The sequence below is a fragment of the Bombyx mori genome, chromosome 24 (genome assembly GCF_030269925.1).
Source record: "Bombyx mori chromosome 24, ASM3026992v2".
NCBI classification, from domain to species: Eukaryota; Metazoa; Arthropoda; class Insecta; order Lepidoptera; family Bombycidae; genus Bombyx; species Bombyx mori.
In genome coordinates, this window is record NC_085130.1 from 15,544,934 (window position 1) to 15,554,843 (window position 9,910).

General features: G+C 45.6%; 1 long non-coding RNA gene across 1 annotated transcript; it reads left to right on the plus strand.

The window, feature by feature from the left end:
- The first annotated feature begins 2,237 nt into the window (after nucleotides 1–2,237).
- Nucleotides 2,238–6,811, plus strand: LOC119630467 (uncharacterized). The gene is made up of 2 exons (XR_009976561.1): nucleotides 2,238–2,334; nucleotides 3,887–6,811. It is a non-coding gene; the product is annotated as an uncharacterized LOC119630467 (long non-coding RNA).
- Nucleotides 6,812–9,910: the final 3,099 nt, after the last annotated feature.

Consider the following 9,910-nt stretch of genomic DNA (forward strand, 5'->3'; position numbering starts at 1 on the left):
AAAATTCGAAATTCGATATTGGTGACTAACCCATAGTTTTAAATACCCCTGAGATCTACCCCTCACTATAATTTATATTTTTATGAAAAATGATATTATGGAGTGAAATGAAATGAAGATGATTAATTTGAGACATTAATCAACTGGGATGAAATTAGATGAAATGAAATGAGATGATATGGGATGAAATAAAATCTTAGTAAAATGGTGGTCATTTACTAAGATTTTTTCTGTGGACTTTTTGGAGGATCCCGAGAAGTTACGTCTTGCGGCTTTGTTTCATTTTCCCACATTTGTGCAATTTTACAGATATTAAACAGTTCATAAACCACCATTATTAAACATTTAAACCTGAAGAAACACTAATTATACCAAATAAAACAAATCACACAACTTCACTCCTCGCGTTCCCGCCAAAAAGTCCAGTTGTACTGTATTTAGTTGCTATAACCATAGATTATACACTTAATATTGGCTATATCTATTAAAACCTATTTAAATGGCTGACCGTGAGAAAAATTAAGGAAGCGCTTGTACAAAATATAAAAAGTTTCATTAAATTGTGTTGCGTTTTCTTTATAACAGAACCCACTGCCTGTTACATTACCGATATAATACCTCATTAAAAGAATTCACTCAGAATTGGCTTGTTAATCATAAATGTTACACCCAGTACGACAATGATATCGCAAAAAGCTCTTGCCATACTGAAAAAAACACAAGTATATATCAAAATATCGGTACCTACCTAAAACAAACAAGTTTAAATCAGTGTTTCTACTTTTAGGGATTTCGCCTTTTTTAGAGCAAAATTATGATTCATGTACAACTTATGGCTTGCTTTAAAAATGTAAACTGAATTTAGGGTATTTTACAAATTCTTTATTAGGTAACTATTTATTATATGCTCAAAAGTATTGCTTTATCTTCTTGAGGGAATTCCCCAAATTAGTTAGGATTAAATTCCAACAAATTTTATTTTACTGTTTGGATAGTATTATCAACATTTTTTGTAAAAGGCAATATACATTAATAATGATTTATATAACTATATTTGTTTTCGTTCGTTAAATATTCTCCCGGCATTGAAATTATAGCAAAGAGCTAATTTTATTACGCGAAATTGATTGTTTTTTTCGTAAGATTTATGACGTAAATAAAGGTATATTTACACATGACCCCTAAGAGAACGTAATCATTGAAACAATTCCAAGATTAACAAGTTCCGAACAACAACATTTGGACCGTCGATCTACCGAGCAGTATCACTCGTTCGGAGGAGGATCTTCCTTTCGTCGCAAACCTACAAACTAGTGACCCACGACTACGAATACCCCGGAGAAACATATGTCGGAATCCAGAGAATTGAACACGGCGCGTTCACAAGCTCGTCGTAAACCTACAGCTGTCACTTCAAGCTTAGATCGGCAGGAGACGGGTACGATACGATACCTTGATTATTTTTTTCAGAGGCCTTTTTTTAGGAGCCCTCTAATACAAATGATTCCTTATTATATTATCATAATGACCCATTCACTCAAGCATATTTACGTTTCATGAGTTATAACTTCACAGGATACATGAACAAACGAGTATAACACTTCTGACGTGAGAACGTCTTTTAATTCGATGGAACCGAACGAAAAAACATGACTCATTGAGGCGTTCCATTTAAGGCTTGAAGTGCAAGCGAGAGCGCAAGGAGCGTCAAAGAGGCACAGGCCTCCGCGTTCGGCAGCGTCAACATCTGTCTCTCTCCAACTTGAGTGAACGATGCATCCGCGTGGACAGCTGCTATACAATAATATATTTACATGTTTTCATCAAGTATGAAGTTGAGTCAATTGTCCATACAAAATATCTATCAAACAAATAAAATTAAAATTTTCTTTTCAAAATTGAAACCATTCCATGAGTATTTTCTTATGACGTTATCACGTTCAACTATCGTCAGTAAACCGACTTTACAGACAACCGATTTTTTTAACAATAAAAATCAACTCAACATATTTCATCGCATATCATCTCATCTCATTTTATTTCCGTTTCATTTCATTTTATGCCATGTTTCATATTAATCAACTTCGACTCATTTCATAATATGATTTTTATTTATAAAAGTTTTCATAAAATTAAAATCAGACTTGACTTAAAGGACTTAGTTACCAAGTCAAAAAAGTGTCGAAGATTCACGAAGCTTTGGCGTTTGGCGTCAATGGCGTCCCTCGCCCATTTCCTGTTTGGAAGGCCGTTGGTGTATAACAGAAACGAGAGGATATTATCCAAACATATCAAGCTTCAGCTATCATGAAGACTTGGAGTTTATATGCGTTGGTGAGTCTAATATAATCGAAATTTTTATTAATTGCCGGAAGCTACACCTGCTTCATAGGTAAGCCGTTATGGCTTGTCCCAATTGAATTGGGGTACCTATTAGTTTCGCTCTTGCTCATGCATAGCTTGTTGCTAATTTGCTTCTGCTCTGCATTATCTCTCTATCTATCTCTGCTAATATTTGTAGGCATTGCTCTGCATTAAGTATAGCAAACAAATATTAGTAAATGCGGACGTGTCTACCACGTGCACATAAACTTAACCATGAAGGAGTGACATCGTGTAACAAGAAGAAACTCGACATTTTGGTTGAGTTCGAACAGTGAAGTACCACCATTTTTACCGTTTTTGTAGTATAGTACAACTGGATCATAATTGGTTGAGATTTCAACTTGGTCTCAAAACATGGATAGTTGTGTTTATGTTGCGATGTCCATGGGTTCCAATACCTATTTATAGCCAGATGAGCCCCACTAGCTTTGGGAAGACACGGAGCAGTACAACCAGTAGTGTTGTGACAAGGAGACTACTTCTTGAGCCAAACATAGTTCTAAATTAAATATGAATCAATGACTTGGTGTCTTGACTGAAAACTTTGAACAAAATCAAATTGAAAAACTCCTAGAAATCTTGATTAAATTTTTTATACGAATTTCATATCCGCAACAATCAGACCAGGTGGTATACCGAGCAAAAGCATCATTGTTTTCTACTACCAGTATACTGCTCACTTCACACCAGATCAGGAGCAGTGCACATCCACAACCCAACACATGAAGCCAACATTAGCACTTTCAAAATAAACTAAGTATTGCAGTTCATTATCCGGTAGCACATATCTTCAATATTAAATCTCAACATTAGACATTGATTGACATTCTTCACACTTCCACTACTGCATTGGTAACGTGGCAGCTCTGTATTACTACTGACATTATTTTTTTGGACCACACGCTTCACTAAAACTTCATTAAACTCATGAAGCACACTACTCTATAAAACTAAGCATTTATTTGTTACAAGTGCAAGGGAAGCTGTTGGGTCATGTTTTGTTTTAAATAAATTATTTATGACTATTTAAAATCGTCAATTCTTATTCTGTTGATAGATTTAAATAAATGCTTTTGTAAGATTCAGTTATGACAAAACCCTCCCCAAACAGAGTGAAATAATTACACTATACAATTGACATCAGTTATCATTTTTTTAGCTGAATGTCCATAACTATTGACAATATTATTGTGGCTATCTTGTAGTATTTATGGGTTAGGGTACCACCAAACACTGATTAGGCTTTACATGACGATTTGTAAATCAGTTTTTTTTGTCAAAGGTACAAATGTGCTATTTTCATGCAATTCCCTATATTAGTGCTAAAATAACTAGCTTCTTGCAACCAGACAGGATAGTTAATAGATACTATAATATATGGTAATAAAGAGATGCATATATAATACAGCTTAGGCTTTTCTTTTCAGTATCCAGACCCTACGTGCCACAGAAATTGGGCTGACTGATAGAAATAATTGTAAAAGAATTTCTTTTATTCCAGGTCACCCCATGCACAATTTCCTATCGATGTCAAGCCATCCTTAGAAGCAGGCATCGATACATCAGAAAAAGGCTTCCTTTGCATCAACCCTGGGACAAATGAGCTGACTTTTGTCGTGAGCCACAACTTTAGGCTGACTCCACTCGAAGAGGGACTGTGTGACACAGAGACACATCAAGTAATTTTAGAAACAATTTATCTAGAATTTCATTTGCTAAACCACCCTTTGTGAAAAGAATTAAGAGGGTTTTCAAACTACTGAGTGATGATCAGTTGTAAGCAACATTGTATATGGAAACTGATACTACACCAATGAGTGAACGTTTGATGGCAGTTTACAAAAAACTTCAATATATTTTATTTTATTATACACATACAACTATAGCATTGCCTGCCATTGGGAGCTGTCAAGTAAGACAATTCATATTCCATCCACATTCTATTAAAACCTTAGATAAAGGAGTCTACTGTATGATATTGTTTATAGGGAGGGGTCTTGTGAGGCTCATTCATTACTGACAGCAAAACAGTTAATTAGTGCCCTTGATGTAGACATTACAGCTAAGGTATCAGATATTTTGAAAGCTATTTATTTAATATGATGATGAAGACTGGAAAACTATATAGAATTATTTAAAAAAATATTGTTAAATATTATGGATACCATTACATTAAAGAAACTGACTTTTATGTAAAATTTCAACCTGTGTTCCAAGATTTAAAATGCTTTAATTTTTAGTGTCTGTTAAATGTTGAACAATGTCATATTTATTCAGAATAAAATAATTAGTCGGGAATATTATCAAATATAATCATGTATTGGAGAAACAATTTAAGCCCACTAATAAGGTTCAGGTATATTATAAGGGGTGAAAAAATATCGGAATAGATAGGAATATTTCATGGCACATGTGAGTGAACAAGACAATGTTAACAGCTATTCATGTTTTCACAACATCACACAAGCGTACGCACGCGCACGCGCACGCGCACGCACACACACACACGCACACACACACACGCACACACACACACGCGCGCGCGCGCACACACACACACACCCACCATCAATATTATTTTCATAAAATGTTTAGATGTAAAATTCTCAAGGGTTTTTCAGAAGTATTTTCCATATATTGTGTTTCTACTGTTGCACACATTTAAAATAAAATAAAAATTATTGCTCGCTAGTAGTATCCATGACTTTATCCATTTAAACTCCAGTTATCGTTTATAACTGCATTCTACAATAATTGAGAGCTCTTCTAATTGAGAATCTAAATCTTTAAACCTCGTTCAGAGACGCCAATATTCTTGAAATTGCCTGGTGTTTAATTGTTCTTCTTTTTTAATCGGAGTTTCGTTGGAATAACGATCGTAAGCCCGGGTTGCCGTCGTGCTACCACTTATGCGGTTTCTGAGCACGGAGGAGTCGGCTGTCGCATGGTCGCCGAGATGTTTAATGCAACGTGGGCCCGCGTGGCAATTACGCGACGAGTGCCCGTAAAGCTGACGTCGGTGGCACTGCCCGGGAGAGCCACGTTTATAAGGGGGCTTCGACCATTACCCCAGATAGGCCGCAAATGGTGCGGAGACTTGAGGCAATCCGTTTGCCTTCCGCGGTGTATGGAATGGAATGGCATACACCATATTGTATGGAAACTTGTCGCGACCGCTGTGCACCCGATGCACACTTATTATCGGGTATACTTGCCTGATGAGGTCGTCCTTGACTAGCTCGGTATCGAGCTCCTTGGTTACTCCGTGTATTACTACGCGGAGTTCGCGTTCCTCCTGGAGCGCATGTGTGATAGCTTAGGCGCTCCTTTCGGAGGTGGGCTGTCCGCGCCCTTTGGTCGTCCTGTGTGGCCACCTTAATTTGTGTTCTGTGCGCGATGCTACGCGCATGGACGAAGTTCACGTTTTGTGCCTTGTAAGGCACTGGATACGCGATCCCACGCGGTCCTATCTTGTAGGATGACCGGCGGCAGCGCGGCAATTTTGCGGACGGGTGCGGGCTTGGGGGCGTGGCGATGGGGTTGCGCGGCGGGGGTAGTCGGGCGTGACTACGATCTCACTCCGCCCAAACAATTAAATTGAATTGTTGCGGACGATTCCACAGCGCGGGCGCGTTTCTTGCCGCGCGCGACGGTAGTGAACCCGTCCGAGGTTCTGGGTTGCGGACTCGCGGCGGACTCTTACTCCATTTCAGACCCGGTGTCGGAGCCGGAGTTAGCGGCCTCTGAGGACGCGATTGATACTGCGGGCGCAGGGGTGGGGGGGAAAGCGGCGACTTGGGGAGTACCGACGGGACCTTCGCGGCGGTGGCGAATCGGTGCGTGGGGGTTTGAACCTAGGCTGGCCTTGTAGGCCTCGAAACGGGACATTATGTCCGGGCAGAATTCCCGGACACATTTTGCGAACAGCGCGCTGTTCGCGTCACTCATTTTGGTGCCTGGGGGGGCGTCCCCGGGACTTAATGTAACTCGCCGAAAGGCGAGTCCCCTGAATGGGGTTTGACCCCCCTGCGCTGTACTTGTCAGCAGTGATTAGCAGAGGGGGGGGGGTGCCTATGCCGTGAAAACGACAATCAGCTGGGATTGGGGTGGAATATGGAAAGGTAGGGCCCCGCTAGGTTGTGAGAATGCCACAACAAGCGGTGATCGCAGTGGGGTGTTAGTCTCGAAAGAGACTGTTTTTTAAAAAGAATAAATAAATAAAAATAATAATGACAATGAAATGGATGATAAAATGAAATGAAATTGTCGTTTTCGAGAGCAGGAAGACTAACGAACTCGAATTACGTTTTTCCGATTCAAGGTCGCGACGCCAGCGACAGTGCGTCAGGAATGCACAACAATGTCGCGATCGGTGCGACAACGACAATGTTGGACAACACGAAACACACGTTCGCGACGGCAGCGACAATTTTTTGCAAAAAAGCGTCCGGACTGAACGGCGATGCAATCGGAACTGGAGAGAATCTGTTTTTTTTTTCCTACCTAAGCTGAGAGGCTATTTCAGAGTAAATGCATTTAAGATGGTGGCCAACATCGTTATTAGTTGGGCTGGTAACAGTTTTAGCGCGCGGCTGCGGATGCCGTCGGAGCCGTAAGCTTTCCGTGGTTGTAGGCTATCGATCGCCTCCTTAACCTCGGAAGTGGTAATGGGGGGTAACGCGTCCGAGGGCGGCAGGGAAGCTCTGCGCTCGACCTCCCTGTCGACTAGCTCGGTGTGTTCGTGGTCCGCGTGTTAAGTGCTGGTGGTGCACTGCTCTTGCAGTGCATCGGCCAGCAACTCTGCCTTGTCATCGTCATCGAAAGCCGGTGGTTGGCCTGAGGGGCGTACGAGAGGCGGCATAGTGGCGATAGTTTCGGACTTGAGGGTCCTAGCTAGTCGCCAGTATGCTTGGTGAGTGGGCGCGAGCTCTTCTAAATAACTATCCCAGTTTTCGTTTCGGGCGTCGCTTAAGCGGGATTTGACCTCCCGCTGTAAGCGACGCATCCGAGTCCGGTTTGAATCCGTGGGATATCGATCGTAGGCCCGGATTTCCGCGTTTCTAACTCTTACGAGGTCCCTAAGATCGGGGGAAAGTCTGATGCGGTGGAAGCAGTCCTCCACATCGACTTGCTTTGAAGATCTTATGATCGCCGTCGAGACGTGATCAGTGAAGATGTTTACGGATTCGACGGTGTCCTCGGGGGATGGAGTTGAATCCGGGCCGCATGGGAGGATTGGTGGAGCGGTGTCAGCTAAGCACGTGCCCAGCTTCTTCCAATCCACCATGGTCCTCGTATCTGGTTCGCGGTTGAGTGGGCGACCGAGCTGTATGACGACAGGTCGGTGGTCTGAGTCGAGTTCTGACATTGCCTCGATGGAGCGTAAGCGCAGGGTTACGTTCCTCAGCAGTGCCAGATCTATTGTGCTCGGACGACGCGCGGCGTTGTACGGATAGCACGTGGGGGTCGGGGGGTTGAATATCTCGAATGTGAGGTCGTCTATGAACGCGTCGAGACGCCTACCGTTCACATTCGTGCGATGGCAGTTCCACCTAGTGTGGTGGCAATTTAGATCGCCTGCCAGAATGACCGCGTCCCCCATACCGAGCAGTGTCTCGAGGTCACTGCTCAGGAGGGGTTTGTCAGGGGGGAGATAAACGGATGCGATGACGATCGGCTGGTGTCCCGTCAGCGCGATGCGGCACACTGACGTCTCGATATGTAAGAGCGAGGGAGTATCGAGCGGGACGCAGTGCAGGGCCCTCCTATAGTAAATGACAGTCCCGCCCTTACGGGTGGAGAGTCTGTCATTCCTAACCATGACGTAATTCGCGACTTTGGGGTCGCGACGCGAGGGCTTTAGGAAGGTCTCCTGCACCAGAAGGATGTCGATGAGATTATCGCGGAGAAACTCATATACTTGATCGCGCTGACGCGCGAGTCCGTTAGCATTATAAAATGCTAACTTTAAGGAGCGCGGTTTTTCCCTACCGTTGTTGGCCATTGATTACCGGTAATCAAACCAGCGTACGCTGGACGGACTCGATGACGTCTATGTATTCGAACGTCGCGTATAGGCGGTCTTCGGCCGTGACCGCTCTGCGCATGGCGTCGGCGAATGAACGCATGCGGTCGATGTTAATCGCGGCGATGTAGTCGCGAATAATCGAAAAGTCGTTTGAGTGCGCGGAGCCGGGGCGAGGCGCGGGACCGGGCGCGGGGGCGGGGCGCGGCGCGAGAAGGGGCTGGGGTGCCGGTGGTTTCCCTGCCAGCGTGAGCGGCAGCGGTTTTGCCCACGTGGAGACGGTGGGCACCGGTGCCGGCACGAAGGCAGGTTTCGGCGCGCGGGGCGCCGAAGTCTTTGGGCCGACGGTTTTTGGTGGCGCGTTGGCCAGACGCTTTCGCGGGGCCTTAGGGCATCCGCGGTAGTTGGCTGTGTGGCCCTGCTTCTGGCAGAGCACACAGCTCGGCGGTTCGGTCGCGGTTTCCTTGACCCGCGAGCAGTCGGCTGTCGCGTGGTCACCGAGGCACTTTACGCACCGCGGACGCGCGTGGCAATTGCGCGCGGAATGGCCGTAAAGCTGGCAGCGGTGGCACTGCCCGGGAGTGCCTTTTTTATATGGGGCCTCGACGGTGACCCCGGATAAGCCGCAAACGGTGCGGAGACTTGAGGCAATCCGTTTGCCTTCCGGAGTAGGTTCTAGCGCGACGAGAACCATATTGAATGGGAACCTATCTCGGCCGCTGTGCATTCGGTGCACGCTTATAATCGGGTACGCCTGCCCGATGAGGTCCTCCTTGACTAGCTCGACGTCGAGCTCCTTCGGTACTCCACGTATTACTACGCGGAGCTCGCGATCCTCCTGGAGCGCATAAGTGTGGAAGCTTATGCGCTCCTTACGGAGGTGGGCTGTCAGCGCCCTGTGATCGTCCGGTGAGGCCGTCTTAATTTGTATGCCGTGCGCGATGTTACGCGCATGGACGACGTTGACGTTAAGTGCCTTACAGGCACGGGATACGCGATCCCACGCGGTCTTTTCTTGTAAAATTACCGGCGGCGGCGCGGGAATTTTGCGGACGGACGCGGGTTGGGGTCGCGGCGACGGGGTTGCGCGGCGAGGGGAGTCGGGTGAGACCACGACTTTAGGCCGCGACGCGTTCGCGGCCTTGGGTTGTTTCGGCGCCGCGGACGGTTCCACGGCGCGGGCGCGTTTCTTACCGCGCGTTACGATTTTGAACCCATCGGAGGTTCCGGGTTCGGGGCTGGCGGCCGACTCGAACTCCATCTCCGACTCGGAGTCGGAGCCGGAGCTTGATGCCGCGCATGACGCGATCGACGCGGGCGCGGGGGTGGGGGGCGACATCGGTGAGTCGGGAATAGTCGCGGCGGCGGCGATCGGTGCGTGGGTGCTCTCTACTAGGCTGGCTTTGTACGCCCTAAACTTCGACATAATGTCCGGGCAGTACTCGCGGACGAATTTCGCGAACAGCGCGGGGTTCTCGTTTTTTTCCATCGTAGTTTTAC